Consider the following 17351-nt stretch of genomic DNA (forward strand, 5'->3'; position numbering starts at 1 on the left):
AAAAAAAAAAGACAAAAAAATCTATGTTACAATGAATTATTACTTTAAAAAAATCACTTTCAAATGTTTTATGTGGAAAAAATATTGCTTATATTGTGTGGTTGCCATTTAAAAACATCAACGTTTTATTTGACAGAAGAGCATAAAACTCTGCAGCATCGCGTGGACATCGGGGGCGGTACCTCTGGATTGGCAGACCGGGGTGGTGGTTCCTCTCTTTAAGAAGGGGAACCGGAGGGTGTGTTCTATCGTGGGATCACACTCCTCAGCCTTCCCGGTAAGGTCTATTCAGGTGTACTGGAGAGGAGGCTACGCCGGATAGTCGAACCTCGGATTCAGGAGGAACAGTGTGGTTTTCGTCCTGGTCGTGGAACTGTGGACCAGCTCTATACTCTCGGCAGGGTCCTTGAGGGTGCATGGGAGTTTGCCCAACCAGTCTACATGTATTTTGTGGACTTGGAGAAGGCATTCGACCGTGTCCCTCGGGAAGTCCTGTGGGGAGTGCTCAGAGAGTATGGGGTAACGGACTGTCTGATTTTGGCGGTCCGCTCCCTGTATGATCAGTGTCAGAGCTTGGTCCGCATTGCCGGCAGTAAGTCGGACACGTTTCCAGTGAGGGTTGGACTCCGCCAAGGCTGCCCTTTGTCACCGATTCTGTTCATAACTTTTATGGACAGAATTTCTAGGCGCAGTCAAGGCGTTGAGGGGATCTGGTTTGGTGGCTACAGGATTAGGTCTCTGCTTTTTGCAGATGATGTGGTCCTGATGGCTTCATCTGGCCAGGATCTCCAGCTCTCGCTGGATCGGTTCGCAGCCGAGTGTGAAGCGACTGGGATGAGAATCAGCACCTCCAAGTCCGAGTCCATGGTTCTCGCCCGGAAAAGGGTGGAATGCCATCTTCGGGTTGGGGAGGAGACCCTGCCCCAAGTGGAGGAGTTCAAGTACCTCGGAGTCTTGTTCACGAGTGAGGGAAGAGTGGATCGTGAGATCGACAGGCGGATCGGTGCGGCGTCTTCAGTAATGCGGACGCTGTATCGATCCGTTGTGGTGAAGAAGGAGCTGAGCCGGAAGGCAAAGCTCTCAATTTACCGGTCGATCTACGTTCCCATCCTCACCTATGGTCATGAGCTTTGGGTTATGACCGAAAGGACAAGATCACGGGTACAAGCGGCCGAAATGAGTTTCCTCCGCCGGGTGGCAGGGCTCTCCCTTAGAGATAGGGTGAGAAGCTCTGTCATCCGGGGGGAGCTCAAAGTAAAGCCGCTGCACCTCCACATCGAGAGGAGCCAGATGAGGTGGTTCGGGCATCTGACATTTTTGACATTAAAAAACAGGGTTTTCTTTGACTAAATAGGTACAAAGCATACTTTTTATCGACAGATAGACTTGAAGTTGAGCTAAGGATTTAAGCGTTGAATAATAATAATGATATTAAAATAATACTTTTATAAAAATATATAACTTATTTAAAAACATTTTATGACTGACACCCTTCCGGGTCCCTTGGACCAAACTTGAGGGGAGCTCTAAAGATTTAAAAAAAATCTGTATATTGTACTGGTCTTTTAAAATTAAAAATATCAAAATGGATGTCGCATTCTTTAATTTTACAGTGTGTGGTCCTCAGTGGAAAAAGTTTGGACACCCCTGATCTATATGGATTTTTTTGTTTTCGTCAATGCTAAAAAGGATACAGTGTTATGCAGAGGTGTACTTATAACAATTGTATAGACAGGGGAAGGTGGGGTGTAACAGAAAATAATGGAGAAACACTTCTCTATTATACAACTTTTCAATACTTTCTGTTAATTATCTGTTATTATCATTCACACATAGGGTTTTCTACACCAAAATGCATCTATTTATTATTAAACTTCATCTTTCTCTTCTTCTCCACATTTTGGCGCGCTCTACCTTCCACATTTTTCATCCGATTCAAACCGTTCCAACTTCACTGTTCAGCCTATTCGGGAATCGGGCTTTCCCTTCACAAATTCCAAAAGTTCCCACATTTCCCAGAATTCCAGGTTGTTCGGGACATTTTCCCCATTTAAACTGAATAGGCCATTTTTCTAATGTTTTCAAAAATTCCCTAGTTTTCCCAAAATTCAAAGAATTCCATAATACCATTTCTCAATTAAAAATGTTACTACTTCAACATTTCTCTACCGAGTTGAAAAATTCCAACACCAAAACATTCACAATTTTTAACATTTTCCAAAAAATTCCCGCTTTTCCCGAAATTTCCATGAAATTCCCATTGAAATGAATGGGACATTTTTCAAAGTTCTACAACTCCCACATTTTTTATCCAAATCAAACCGTTCCAACTTCAACATATTCCACTCACCCTGGATATTCAAACTATCATTGTTACAAGTTAAAACAAATTCCAGGAATTTTCCAGACTTCCCGTTTTTGTCAAACCCTTTTTTCTTCCTTTTTTCTGTCGACCACTTCTTCCACATTTTTCAACCCAGTTCAACCGTTCTACCGTCAAAACATTCTTCTTAATCAGGACAAACAAATTAAATTGTTTTTTGAAATGGAAAAATTACCAGTTTTCCTGAAATTACAGGAGTTCCATAATACCATTTCTCAATTAAAAATATTACTACTGCAACATTTGTCGACCAATTTGAAAAATTCTAACACCAACCATCATTCAGAACATTCACAATTTTTTTTAAAATTCCCGTTTTTCCAGAAGTTCCCAAATTTCCATGAAATTCCCATTTAAATTAATGGAAAATAAAAAATATTTTTATTTTTTTTAATTATAATTTTTATTTTATTTAAAAAAAAAAAATGAATTCATCAAGTCAACAAAATGATACACAACAAATCCATAGTACCGTATTTTTCGGAGTATGAGTCGCATCGGAGTATAAGTCGCACCTGCCGAAAATGCATAATAAAGAAGGAAAAAAACATTATGCAACTTTCATAAACTATGAAAAAAACTGCGACTTATAGTCCGAAAAATATGGTAATACAATTCCAATTCCAAAACCAGAATAGCAATATTTTTTAAACTTCCACAATTCCCAAATTTTTCAACCGATTCAAACCATTCCACCTTCAACGTACTCCACTCACCCTGGACATTAAAACTACCATTTTTCTAACTTAAAAAAAATGGTACAGAATATGATTCATTAGTATTGCGGTACGATACTAATACCCATATACCGTACAACCCTATGTGTGTATGGTATATTTGTTCATAGAATGCACACAAAACGATGAACAACGACGAGCACGATTTACGTATTAAGCACTGTTTACGTGATGAGGCGTTCAAATGCACTGTGTAACTCTAAGGCTTTTTTCCACACTGCAGGTCAATTCCGATTTATTTTGCCTATTTGTGACATGTATCTGACCTTTTCATATTAGTGTGATTATCTTTTTAGGTATGTCCCAATGAACATGTTTGGCCTGCAATCCCGATTTGATTTTGAGTCCCGATCCAATACTTTGACAATACATTATAAAACTGACAAAATGTTATAGCAAGTAAGTAAAATAAACACAATAACCCCTTTTTATGAAGCTTATTTGTTAGAATTTACGAGTATTGCGAAAATAATTGAGACGCACTGCTCTAAATTCAGTTCAGTTCAGTTTCCCGTTTTTTTCAAACCCTTTTTTCTTCCTTTTTTCTGTCGACCACTTCTTCCACATTTTTCAACCCACTTCAACCGTTCTACCGTCAAAACATTTGTCATAATCAGGACAAAAAAATGTAATCGTTTTTTGAAATGGAAAAATTACCGGTTTTCCCGAAATTCCAGGAATTCCATAACACCATTTCTGAATTAAAAATATTACTACTCCAACATTTGTCGACCAATTTGAAAAATTCCAACACCAACAGAACATTCCCATTTTTGAAACTTTTTTTTTTTTAATTCCCGCTTTTCCTGAAATTCCCATTTAAATATTTGGCAAATAAACATTATTTGTCTTTTTTTTAATAAAAATTTGTATTTTATCAGTTCCCTATTTTTTTAAATAATTTGTTGTTATTTTTTTTTTTTTTAGAAATGTATCCCGTGCGCACGAGAAACTTTTTATAAAGTTATAAAAAAAATGTTTTTAATTATAATTTTTAATTTTATTTTTTTTAATAAAAAGTTTCTCGTGTGCACGAGAAAGCGTTGGATGCGTGTAATTTCGGGAAAACTGGTAATTTTTCCATTTCAAAAAACAATTTAATTTGTTTGTCCTGATTAAGAGGAATGTTTTGACGGTAGAACAGTTGAACTGGGTTGAAAAATGTGGAAGAAGTGGTCGACAGAAAAAAGGACAAAAAAAGGGTTTGACAAAAACGGGAAGTCTGGAAAATTCCTGGAATTTGTTTTAACTTGTAACAATGATAATTTGAATATCCAGGGTGAGTGGAATATGTTGAAGTTGGAACGGTTTGATTTGGATAAAAAATGTGGGAGTTGTAGAACTTTGAAAAATGTTCCATTCATTTCAATGGGAATTTCATGGAAATTTCGGGAAAAGCGGGAATTTTTTGGAAAATGTTAAAAATTGTGAATGTTTTGGTGTTGGAATTTTTCAACTCGGTAGAGAAATGTTGAAGTAGTAACATTTTTAATTGAGAAATGGTATTATGGAATTCTTGGAATTTGGGGAAAACTAGGGAATTTTTGAAAACATTAGAAAAATGGCCTATTCAGTTAAAATGGCAGTTTAGGCATTAATTCCGCTCTATTTCCAACAAAGACGTTACCCCATAATCTCTCGTTGCTCAGCAGTTTTTCTCCCTGTTATTAAAAAAGGATGGCTGCAGTAGATTTATTCATGTTCCTTCAAATGCGGAATATACCTGAAAGTGTCATCAACAAACTAAAAGAAGACAAGGTGAGGATACTTATTAACTTTTATATAAAGTAAGAAAGAGCCTACTTTTAATGTTGCTATTTTACTGTAGGAAATACCATTTAGCAAACGTTTTGCTTTTTACAGATCGACACCAATGTCATAGGCATTATGACAGATAAGGAGTTAAGCAAGTATATCGAAAGATATGGGGATCGACTTGCGCTCAGAGCATGTTGCTGTCAAAGAACTGTGACAAACGAAGAGTCGGGTGGAGCAGAGACAGTGAAGTCCTCCCTCATGCATAAATTAAGAGACAGGTTAAGAACTCCTAACACTGACATACAAGGCACCGCTACTGGCCAAAAGAATGCAGCCAAAATCACCCGGCGGGTTGAAATGGGATGGCTCCACTTTGAGAGTGGAATGTATCACCAGGTTAGAACGAGAAAAGGAGGAGGAACATGGAATCAGTCGGTCCTGAAATCAGTGACTATGGGTGAACTGTTGGAGACAGGCAAATGCTTGTTTTTTGCAAATGGGTATTCATCAAAAGGACTGATGGAAGACTTTGAGTTTGACATTTGTGATTACAGTCACAATCCTGTGCCCCGTGAAGTCACGGTGGGCCAGCTGTACGAACAGACTAAACTAAAAATGATACGCATCTACACAGCCACCAAGTCTAACAACATTATACTTCTCTCTAATGAATCATCGGACATCGAGCCAACACAGAAAAGGCCACTGAAGGTAAGTTATCCTCTGCCACATTTGTGATATCAATACATAAGCTACTGTAGGTATGCCATTTATATTGATTGCATGTGTCGCCAGGCTCTGCTTTTTATCCATAGATTTATCAGATCTGAAGATGACTGTTTAAAGCCTGTGCCAAATCAAGATGCAGACCAGTTGTTAAGTGATGTCTCAGACTCCCCTCTTAATCCTGCCATTTAAAAATCTCTTGAGGACTCCGAAGTGAATTTGGACCCATTGTTGGGGATGATAGTGATACTCAAGACACCACCCTTCCCTGGAATCCACATGACTTGAGCAGCATGCAGGTACAATGTAGCACTAACATCTTACAGTCCTGTAAAATTATTACATTTTACATTTATAAAATGTACAAAAACTGTAACGTTACCATCCGAAGATCTTTCACCCTAAGCTTATGTTTTTAGATTCATTTTTCATCCAAACATTCCAAAACTCATTTGCAATTTAATGCATCGTAGTATGAAATAGAAAAGCGGCAAATCTAAAACCACCACATTATCACCATTTTTGCATGCTAATTGATACATTGATTGTCAAAATCTTTGATTCTTTTCTGTTCACTAAAGGATTAATCAATCAATAATCACACCCAATTACCTTTTTAAAATATCTTGCAGCATTCTACATTCAATGATGGTCCTGTATCATCAAGCTATCTTCCAGCATCACCAGATCTATTTGACAAAGAAATCCTTCTTTTGAAATTAAGACAAGTAAACATAGTTGATGATGTCCTTAATGTCTTCATGGATCCAAAAGTACTGAATGCTAGTCTAAGAATGGAGTTTACAAATGAGAAAGTTATGGACAGTGATGGTGTGTCAAGAGAGGCGTACTCCGCATTCTGGGACCACTTCTTGGACCAGTGTGAGGGGGAAGATGAACGAGTACCCAGGCTACGACCAGACTATTCTGAGAAGAAATGGCAAGCTCTCGGAAGCGTGTGGTTGAAAGGATACCTGGACCACACAATCCTACCAATCAGACTGTCACCAGCCTTTGTTCTTGCCTGTTGTAAAGGAGTTAGCTCAGTGGATGAAGAACTATTGATGATGTCATTTGCCAGATTTCTTTCAGAGAATGAGCGTGTGTCACTTGAGAAAGCACTATACAGGGTACCATTGATGAAACTGTTGAGGAGGACTTACTTGATGTCTTCTCCAGAATGGGCTCACACTGCCTGCCCCCTAAAAACAATTTCCGGGCTGCTATTTTAACAATGGCACACAAAGTTCTTCTTCAAGAGCCAAAGTTCATAATTGACTGTTTCCACTGCAGTGTTCATAATGCTATGCCAACGCTCATAACCAAAGACAACATAATGGAGATATATGAATCTAAGAGGCCAACTAACAAGAAAGTGGCCCAGATGATAAAACCATCATTTGAAAGCCTAAATCCACAAGGCCTACTGAAACCCACTACTACCGACCACGCAGTCTGATAGTTTATATATCAATGATGAAATCTTAACATTGCAACACATGCCAATACGGCCTGGTTAGCTTATTAAAGTGCAATTTTAAATTTCGCGCGAAATATCCTGCTGAAAACGTCTCGGTATGATGACGCCTGCGCGTGACGTCACGGATTGTAGAGGACATTTTGGGACAGCATGGTGGCCAGCTATTAAGTCGTCTGTTTTCATCGCAAAATTCCACAGTATTCTGGACATCTGTGTTGGTGAATCTATTGCAATTTGTTCAATGAACAATGGAGACAGCAAAGAAGAAAGCTGTAGGTGGGAAGCGGTGTATTGCGGCAGGTGTTGTGCCGTATAACGCACCCCCACCGTAGAATGCACCCCCTGACTGTTGTGCCGGATAACACAGCCGGTGTTTCATTGTTTACATTCCCGAAAGATGACAGTCAAGCTTTACCATTGGCCTGTGGAGAACTGGGACAACAGAGACTCTTACCAGGAGGACTTTGAGTTGGATACACAGACGCGGTACCGTGAGTACGCATGCAGCTGCGGCTTCCAAACATTTGATCGCTTGCCCGTACGTGTGTGCCGCTATGTGCATGTCACGTACGTAACTTTGGGGACTTTGGGGAAATATATGTGCTGTATGAACTTTGGGGAGGTGAACGGTACTTTGGGCTCTGGGATTGAATGTGTTGTGCAGGTGTTTGAGTTGTATTGGCGGGTTATATGGATGGGAGGGGGGAGGTGTTTGTTATGCGGGATTAATTTGTGGCATATTAATTATAAGCCTGGTTGTGTTGTGGCTAATAGAGTATATATATGTCTTGTGTTTATTTACTGTTTTAGTCATTCCCAGCTGAATATCAGGTCCCACCCGCCTCTCACAGCATCTTCCCTATCTGAATCGCTCCCACTGCCTTCTAGTCCTTCACTCTCACTTTCCTCATCCACAAATCGTTCATCCTCGCCCAAATTAATGGGGACATCGTCGCTTTCTCGGTCCGAATCGCTCTCGCTGCTGGTGGCCATGATTGTAAACAATGTGCAGATGTGAGGAGCTCCACAACCTGTGACGTCACCCGCATATCGTCTGCTACTTCTGGTACAGGCAAGGCTTTTTTATCAGCAACCAAAAGTTGCGAACTTTATCGTCGACGTTCTCTACTAAATCCTTTCAGCAAAAATATGGCAATATCGCTATCCCCGTTTAAATAAGAAAATATCGCTATCCCCGTTTAAATAAGAAAATCGCATTTCAGTAGGACTTTAACCACCTGCTATGGTATGTGAGAAGCATCGACCAAAGAAAATTGGAGATCTTCTTACGCTTCTGCACAGGATCTACTGTGCTGTGCAAAGACACAATTGAAGTAATTTTTAACACATTGTGTGGTTTAAGTCGCAGGCCTGTAGCACGCACATGTGGAGCAGGTCTTGAGTTACCATGCACTTACATCACCTACGCTGAGTTTCGCAAAGAATTTGATAATGTCTTGTCTGGCGACTGCTTCACAATGGATATTGTGTAGGGCAGTGTTTTTCAACCACTGTGCCGCGGCACACTAGTGCATACTTGCCAACCTTGAGACCTCCGATTTCGGGAGGTGGGAGTGGGGGGTGTGGTTAAGATATATATAAGAAATACTTGACTATATATATATATATATATATATATAAGAAATACTTGACTATATATATATATATATATATATATATATATATATATATATATATATATATATAAATAGAAGAAATACTTGAATTTCAGTGTTTATTTATTTACACATATACACACACATAACACTCATCTACTCATTGTTGAGTTAAGGGTTGAATTGTCCATCCTTGTTCTATTCTCTGTCACTATTTCAGAACACACACATTATACAAATATACATTATAAAATCAATAAGAAAACGGGAGCTCTAATTTGGGAGTCTGAATTAGGATCAGAAGTTCCTATATAAAACATTGCGTACTCACGTCGCCATTTTGTATTGATTACTGCAGCTGTGCACTGGATTCATTCACAAATACAAACTACAACTCACAAACACTTTAGAGTTAGGCTCCACCATCAGAATGTGTACTTAAACTTATAAAGATCACATGGATATTATTCAGTGAGTTGATTCACCAAAACTAACCTGTTATAAAGGAGGAAAAAGCACACATGACGTTTCAATTGTTCACAGACTGGTCGCGCTCATCAGAATGACAAGACACTTCCGGTCTGCAGGTGATAGCATTCAATTGGGAAGAAACGCCCTACTGCCCCCTACTGACCAATGTGAATACTGATAAATGTGTAATGACAGCTCCAAAAACGAATTCAAACCACAAAATAAAATAAATAAATCAACACAAAAATGTGACACATTATGGGTGGGTCACATATGCATGTACAGTAGATGGCAGTATTGTCCTGTTTAAAAGTGTCACAACATTGCTGTTTACGGCAGACAAACTGCTTGAAAACTTGACTGCTGTTGTTGTGTGTTGTAACCGCGCTGGGAGGACGTTAATGAAACTGCCATAACAATAAACCCACATAAGAAACCAAGAACTCGCCCTCGATCATTAGCTGTTTATATTGTGGGAAAGCGGACGTGTGAACAGGCTGTCAACACGTCACTCAAGTCCGCATGGAGCTGGAGGGGGCGTGGCCTCCAGCTCCGCCTGAATTTCGGGAGATTTTCGGGAGAAAATTTGTCCCGGGAGGTTTTCGGGAGAGGCGCTGAATTTCGGGAGTCTCCCGGAAAATCCGGGAGGGTTGGCAAGTATGCACTAGTGTGCCGTGAGATACAGTCTGGTGTGCCGTGGGAGATCATCTAGTTTCACTTATTTGGGTTAAAAATATTTCTTGCAAACCAGTAATTATAGTCTGCACATTATGTGTTGTTGTTGAGTGTCGGTGCTGTCTAGAGCTCGGCAGAGTAACCGTGTAATACTCTTAAATATCAGTGGGTGGCAGCCGGTAGCTAATTGCTTTGTAGATGTCGGGAACAGCGGGAGGCAGCGTGCAGGTAAAAAGGTGTCTAATGCTTAAACCAAAAATAAACAAAAGGTGAGTGCCCCTAAGAAAAGGCATTGAAGCTTAGGGAAGGCTATGCAGCAGAAAACTAAAACTGAACTGGCTACAAAGTAAACAAAAACAGAATGCTGGATGACAGCAAAGACTTACTGTGGAGCAAAGACGGCGTCCACAAAGTACATCCGAACATGACATGACAATCAACAATATCCCGACAAAGAAGGATAAAAACAACTGAAACATTCTTGATTGCTAAAACGAAGCAGGTGTGGGGAATAGCGGTCAAGGAAGACATGAAACTGCTACAGGAAAATACCAAAAAGAGAGAAAAAGCCACCAAATTAGGAGCGCAAGACAAGAAGTAAAACACCACACACAGGAAAACAGCAAAAAACTAAAAATAAGTCAGGGCGTGATGTGACAGGTGGTGACAGTACACCTACTTTGAGACAAGAGCAACATTGATGCACGCTTGGTTATGCTTTAAAGTCATACCCAACAATTGACTTTTAAACTTTTTACTGTCAACTGTGTTTCGTTTTTTAATGATTTCTGCTGGTGGTGTGCCTCCGAATTTTTTCCAACGCAAAAAATGGGCCTTGGCTCAAAAAACGTTGAAAAACACTGGTGTAGGGAATGGAAAGCACATTTATCTTCTACACTGAGGTTATTATGGCATTTGTCTGATGCAAAACTGTTTCTACAGATTTCCATTTATTGTTCTTATTAAAACAGAGACCGTTTACATTTTTTAAATTGTTTTATTTTCTCATTTTTTCTGTAGATTGTTAGTACATTGAGATTCAATTTTTTTCCACAAGACAGTTAAAGTTGAATAATTTTGATAAGTCAGCAGAGTGTTCTCATAAGTGAATGTTTCCTTTTTGTACAATTAGTACATTTTCATGTGCATCTTTTATACAATTGTTATTCTGAATAATGTTCAGAATTTCTGTCATCATTCAACAAATAAATTCCTGTTCAATGCAAGTACGATACATTTCAAATGGTTGTTCAGTTCTGTTCATTTCCTCTTTCATGTCCTGCCGTGTTTCTCTTTGTAGTCAGTGTGCATATAGTGACATATCAATCCTATTTGCACCTCAGTTTTGCTGCAAAATGTTCTTAATGTTTGTGGCATAGCACTGTTCAAGTGTGGACATGTTGTAGCCCTGAATAATCCGAATAAAAATCCATCTCAAATTAGAGAGCAGATGTTATCTCAATCCTCAAGTGCAGGTACAAATCCAATGCTTGATAAGCATCAGCTGGAAGATGCAGCTTGAGACTCTGCCATCAGAATGTTGCAGATGTTGTAGATGTCTGTGTCACATGCCTTCTTTCATCTCCGTAATATCGCTAAAATTCATTCTATTTTATCCACTAGCGACGCTGAGATCATTATTCATGCGTTCGTTACGTCTCGTCTCTATTACTGTAACGTATTATTTTTGGGTCTCTCTATGTCTAGCATTAAAAGATTACAGTTGGTACAAAATGCGGCTGCTAGACTTTTGACAAGAACAAGAACGTTTGATCATATTACGTCTATACTGTATATACCTTTATATACATATATACATATATATATACACCTATACTGGCTCACCTACACTGGCTTCCTGTGCACTTAAGATGTGACTTTAAGGTTTTACTACTTACGTATAAAATACTACACGGTCTAGCTCCATCCTATCTTGCCAATTGTATTATACCATACGTCCCGGCAAGAAATCTGCGTTCAAAGAACTCCGGCTTATTAGTGATTCCTAGAGCCCCAAAAAAAGTCTGCGGGCTATAGAGCGTTTTCTATTGGGGCTCCAGTACTATAGAATACCCTCCCGGTAACAGTTAGAGATGCTACCTCAGTAGAAGCATTTAAGTCCCATCTTAAAACTCATTTGTATACTCTAGCCTTTAAATAGCCCCCTTTTTTTAGACCAGTTGATCTGCCGTTTCTTTTCCTTTCTCCTCTGCTCCCCCCTCTCCCTTGTGGAGGGGGAGAGACACAGGTCCAGTGGCCATGGATGAAGTGCTGGCTGTCCAGAGTCGGGACCCGGGGTGGACCGCTCGCCTGTGTATCTGCGCTGCTGACCCGTCTCCGCTCGGGATGGTTTCCTGCTGGCCCCACTATGGACTGGACTCTTACTATTATGTTGGATCCACTATGGACTGGACTCTCACAATATTATGTCAGACCCACTCGACATCCATTGCATTCGGTCTCCCCTAGAGGGGGGTGGGGTTACCCACATATGCGGTCCTCTCCAAGGTTTCTCATAGTCATTCACATCGACGTCCCACTGGGGTGAGTTTTTTCCTGCCCTTATGTGGGCTCTGTACCGAGGATGTCGTTGTGGCTTGTGCAGCCCTTTGAGACACTTGTGATTTAGGGCTATATAAATAAACATTGATTGATTGATTGATTGATTGACATGGCACTGCCGGTGGAAATGTGCAGTTACTCTGACACAACTGTACATCAGCTCTGTCCACTGGGGAAATGCAATGACAAGTTGTGTAGAGTTCTGGGAACATGTACCGTATTTTTTCGGCACTATAAGGCGCACCGGATTATAAGGCGCACCTTCAATGAATGGCCTATTTTAAAACTTTGTTCATATATAAGGCGCACCGCATTATAAGGCGCATAGAATAGACGCTACAGTAGAGGCTGGGGTTGCGAGACCTGTTGTGGCTCAATATTGGTCCATATATAAGACGCACCGGATTATAAGGCGCACTGTCAGCTTTTGAGAAAATTGGAGGTTTTTAGGTGCGCCTTATAGTGCGGAAAATACGGTTCATGATTCGGGGGCGACCACTGGGCACCCTGCCATTCTTTGATGGTCTGATGACATGTGAATCCCACACATTGGTGGTCTCGTCTAATTCATCCTGGAAAAACAGTACAGAGAGAAAGAAAAGTAAATTAGTATGCAATTTGTTATTCTCATCGTATGCTCTTTAATTTAGTTATGAGATGACTTGAAATAAATTATGTTAAATCTTGAGGTTTTTGATGAAGTTAGGAGAAAAAGAGTGGAAAAGAGCAAGCATAAATACATAAATTAATAAACACGAATTAATAAAAACACTGTTTGCTGCCCACTATGCTTGTACTAGGGGGGGAATTTAGGGCTACCAAACCCCTCGACACTGATGATGAATTAATAGGGTATCGAATAACAGTAATTAAGGAGACACATGGACATGATGAGACACAAGTGCTAATATTCACACCCACTGCTCGCTCATGGAAGGATGTTAAAAGAAAAAAACGAACATCTGTGGGCCTCAATTTAGGAGGAAATTTTGTAATTCAGTAGTTTTTCCAGTAGATGGCCCTGTTGTACTGTTGATTCATTCCATCTCTGCAGACTGCTTGTAAAAAAGAGATGCACTTGCCATTTTACCTGTGTGTGCATGCCAGTCAATAAAAACTCTGCCAAAGAACAGAAAATAGATACAACAATGCATTGTCGCTTACCTGAATGAAGCTCATAAAACAGAACTGAAATAGACCTCGGTCCAAGTATGTACCACCGAACTCCATTGATTCTCTTCTGAGGAAACCCCACCAACTCTCTATGCGCTGATTTGCTGTGCTTGCCCCTTCGATGTAGCTGTCAATACCAGAGCCGTCATGAATGTTGCGACGGAGAAAACGCTGAAAGTCTCTGACTTTAACATTTTCAGTGCCCTGATCGCCTCTGACAATCCTCGGACAACCACCGAATTTCTTCACTGCCTCCCTATACAAACCCAGTTTCCATATGAGTTGGGAAATTGTGTTAGATGTAAATATAAACGGAATACAATGATTTGCAAATCCTTTTCAACCCATATTCAGTTGAATGCACTGCAAAGACAAGATATTTGATGTTCAAACTCAAAAACTTTATTTTTTTTTTGCAAATAATAATGAACTTAGAATTTCATGGCTGCAACACGTGCCAAAGTAGTTGGGAAAGGGCATGTTACATGACCTTTTCTTTTAACAACACTCAATAAACGATTGGGAACTGAGGAAACTAAAGCTCCCCTCACCTCCCAGGGGGTGATCAAGGGTGATGGGTCAAATGCAGAGAATAATTTCGCCACACCTAGTGTGTGTGTGACAATCATTGGTACTTTAACTTTAACTTTAATTGTTGAAGCTTTGAAAGTGGAATTCTTTCCCATTCTTGTTTTATGTAGGGCTTCAGTCGTTCAACAGTCCGGGGTCTCCGCTGTCGTGTTTTACGCTTCAAAATGCACCACACATTTTCGATGGGAGACAGGTCTGGACTGCAGGCGGGCCAGGAAAGTACCCGCACTTTTTTTACGAAGCCACGCTGTTGTAACACGTGCTGAATGAGGCTTGGCATTGTCTTGCTGAAATAAGCAGGGGCGTCCATGAAAAAGACGGCGCTTAGATGGCAGCATATGTTGTTCCAAAACCTGTATGTACCTTTCAGCATTAATGGTGCCTTCACAGATGTGTAAGTTACCCATGCCTTGGGCACTAATGCACCTCCATACCATCACAGATGCTGGCTTTTGAACTTTGCGTCGATAACAGTCTGGATGGTTCGCTTCCCCTTTGGTCCGGATGACACTATGTTGAATATTTCCAAAAACAATTTGAAATGTGGACTCGTCAGACCACAGAACACTTTCCCACTTTGCATGAGTCCATCTTAGATGATCTCGGGCCCAGAGAAGCCGGCGGCATTTCTAGATGTTGTTGATAAATGGCTTTCGCTTTGCATAGTAGAGCTTTAACTTGCACTTACAGATGTAGCGACAAACTGTATTTAGTGACAGTGGTTTTCTGAAGTGTTCCTGAGCCCATGTGGTGATATTCTTTAGAGACTGATGTCGGTTTTTGATACAGTGCCGTCTGAGGGATCGAAGGTAACGGTCATTCAATGTTGGTTTCCGGCCATGCCGCTTACGTGGAGTGATTTCTCCAGATTCTCTGAACCTTTTGATGATATTATGGACCGTAGATGTTGAAATCCCTAAATTTCTTGCAATTGCACTTTGAGAAACGTTGTTCTTAAACTGTTTGACTATTTGCTCACGCAGTTGTGGACAAAGGGGTGTACCTCGCCCCATCCTTTCTTGTGAAAGACTGAGCATTTTTTTGGAAGCTGTTTTTAGCTGTTCCCAATTAGCCTGCACACCTGTGGGATGTTCCAAATAAGTGTTTGATGAGCATTCCTCAACTTAATCAGTATTTATTGCCACCTTTCCCAACTTCTTTGCCACGTGTTGCTGGCATCAAATGCTAAAGTTAATGATTATTTGCAAAAAAAAAAATATTTATCAGTTTGAACATCAAATATGTTGTCTTTGTAGCATATTCAACTGAATATGGGATGAAAATCATTTGCGAATCATTGTATTCTGTTTATATTTACATATAACACAATTTCCCAACTCATATGGAAACGGGGTTTGTAGTCGCCTCCAATGATTTTTGGGTCACTGCTGGTCGTAAATGCATTCATCCAGATAAGTTTCCGGGAAAATCCATCAATACAGCCGTTTATACAGATACCAAATGGTTTCAGTTTGTCATGAGAGTCAAAGTGCCAAATATAATTGGGCCCTTTTGCGAAATAATTTCGACGATGGTGCCGTCTCCTTCCTCTGAGTTCAACACCCCTTGGGTCAAGTTCTTTAAGAATTGAGCGCACCTCTTCTTTCTTGACGTGTAATCCATCCTCCTTGCATTTAGTGTACATCCAACTATATCCACACAGCAGGCCACTTGTTTGTAACTGCTGGTGAATGAAATCCACCACGCGACCCAAAGAGGTGTATCCTTTAGGCCGAAACAGACTACATGCCTTCATAATTCGTTTTAAATGTCTTTCAGACACAATGTACCGATGACTCCTTGCAAGCAAAGTAGCAATGTCCTTACAGTGAAGTCCGAGTTGGAAATACAGCCGAATTGACTCCTGAACTGCCATTTTAACACACACCTCAAACCATGTGCACGCATCCAATGCTTTCTTGTGCGCACGAAAAACTTTTTATAATTTTTTTTATATATATATATATATATATATATATATATATATATATATATATATATATATATATATATATATATATATATATAACTTTATAAAAAGTTACATAAAAAAGATACATGTCTAAAAAAATAAAAAAATAAAATAAAACATTTATAAAAAATAAAAAAAATCCCCGATGTCCCTTTCGGGGCTCCGTAGATACACAATAAATCCATAATAATACAATTCCAATTCCAAAACCAAATAGCAATATTTTTTAAACTTCCACAATTCCCACATTTTTCAACCGATTCAAACCATTCCACCTTCAACATACTCCACTCACCGTGGACATTCAAACTACATTTTTGACATTTTTCCCATTCAAAATGAATAGGCCATTTTTCAAATGTTTTCAAAAATTCCCGAGTTTTCCCAAAATTCCAGGAATTCCATAATACCATTTCTCAATTAAAAATGTTACTACTTCAACATTTCTCTACCGATTTGAAAAATTCCAACACCAACCATTCAGAACATTCACAATTTTTAACATTTTCCAAAAAATTCCCGCTTTTCTCGAAATTTCCATGAAATTCCCATTGAAATGAAAGGCACATTTTTCAAAGTTCTACAACTCCCACATTTTTTTATCCAATTCAAACCGTTCCAACTTCAACATATTCCACTCACCCTGGATATTCAAACTATCATTGTTACAAGTTAAAAAAAAATTCCAGGAATTTTCCAGAATTCCCATTTTTTTCAAACCTTTTTTTTTCTTCCTTTTTTCTGTCGACCACTTCTTCCACATTTTTCAACCCACTTCAACCGTTCTACCGTCAAAACATTCCTCCTAATGAAATGGAAGAATTACCGGTTTTCACGAAATTCCAGCTCATTCACGTAAGAGACTAGACGTATAAGATTTCATGGGATTTAGCAATTAGGAGTGACAGATTGTTTGGTAATGTTCTATATGTTATAGTTATTTGAATGACTCTTACCATAATATGTTACGTTAACATACCAGGCACGTTCTCAGTTGGTTATTTATGCCTCATATAACGTACACTTATTCAGCCTGTTGGTCACTATTCTTTATTTATTTTAAATTGCCTTTGAAAGGCAATTCAAAACCAACTGAGAACGTGCCTGGTATGTTAACATAACATATTATGGTAAGAGTCATTCAAATAACTATAACATATAGAACATGCTATACGTTTACCAAACAATCTGTCACTCCTAATCGCTA

The sequence above is a fragment of the Nerophis lumbriciformis genome, linkage group LG03 (genome assembly GCF_033978685.3).
Source record: "Nerophis lumbriciformis linkage group LG03, RoL_Nlum_v2.1, whole genome shotgun sequence".
NCBI classification, from domain to species: domain Eukaryota; kingdom Metazoa; phylum Chordata; class Actinopteri; order Syngnathiformes; family Syngnathidae; genus Nerophis; species Nerophis lumbriciformis.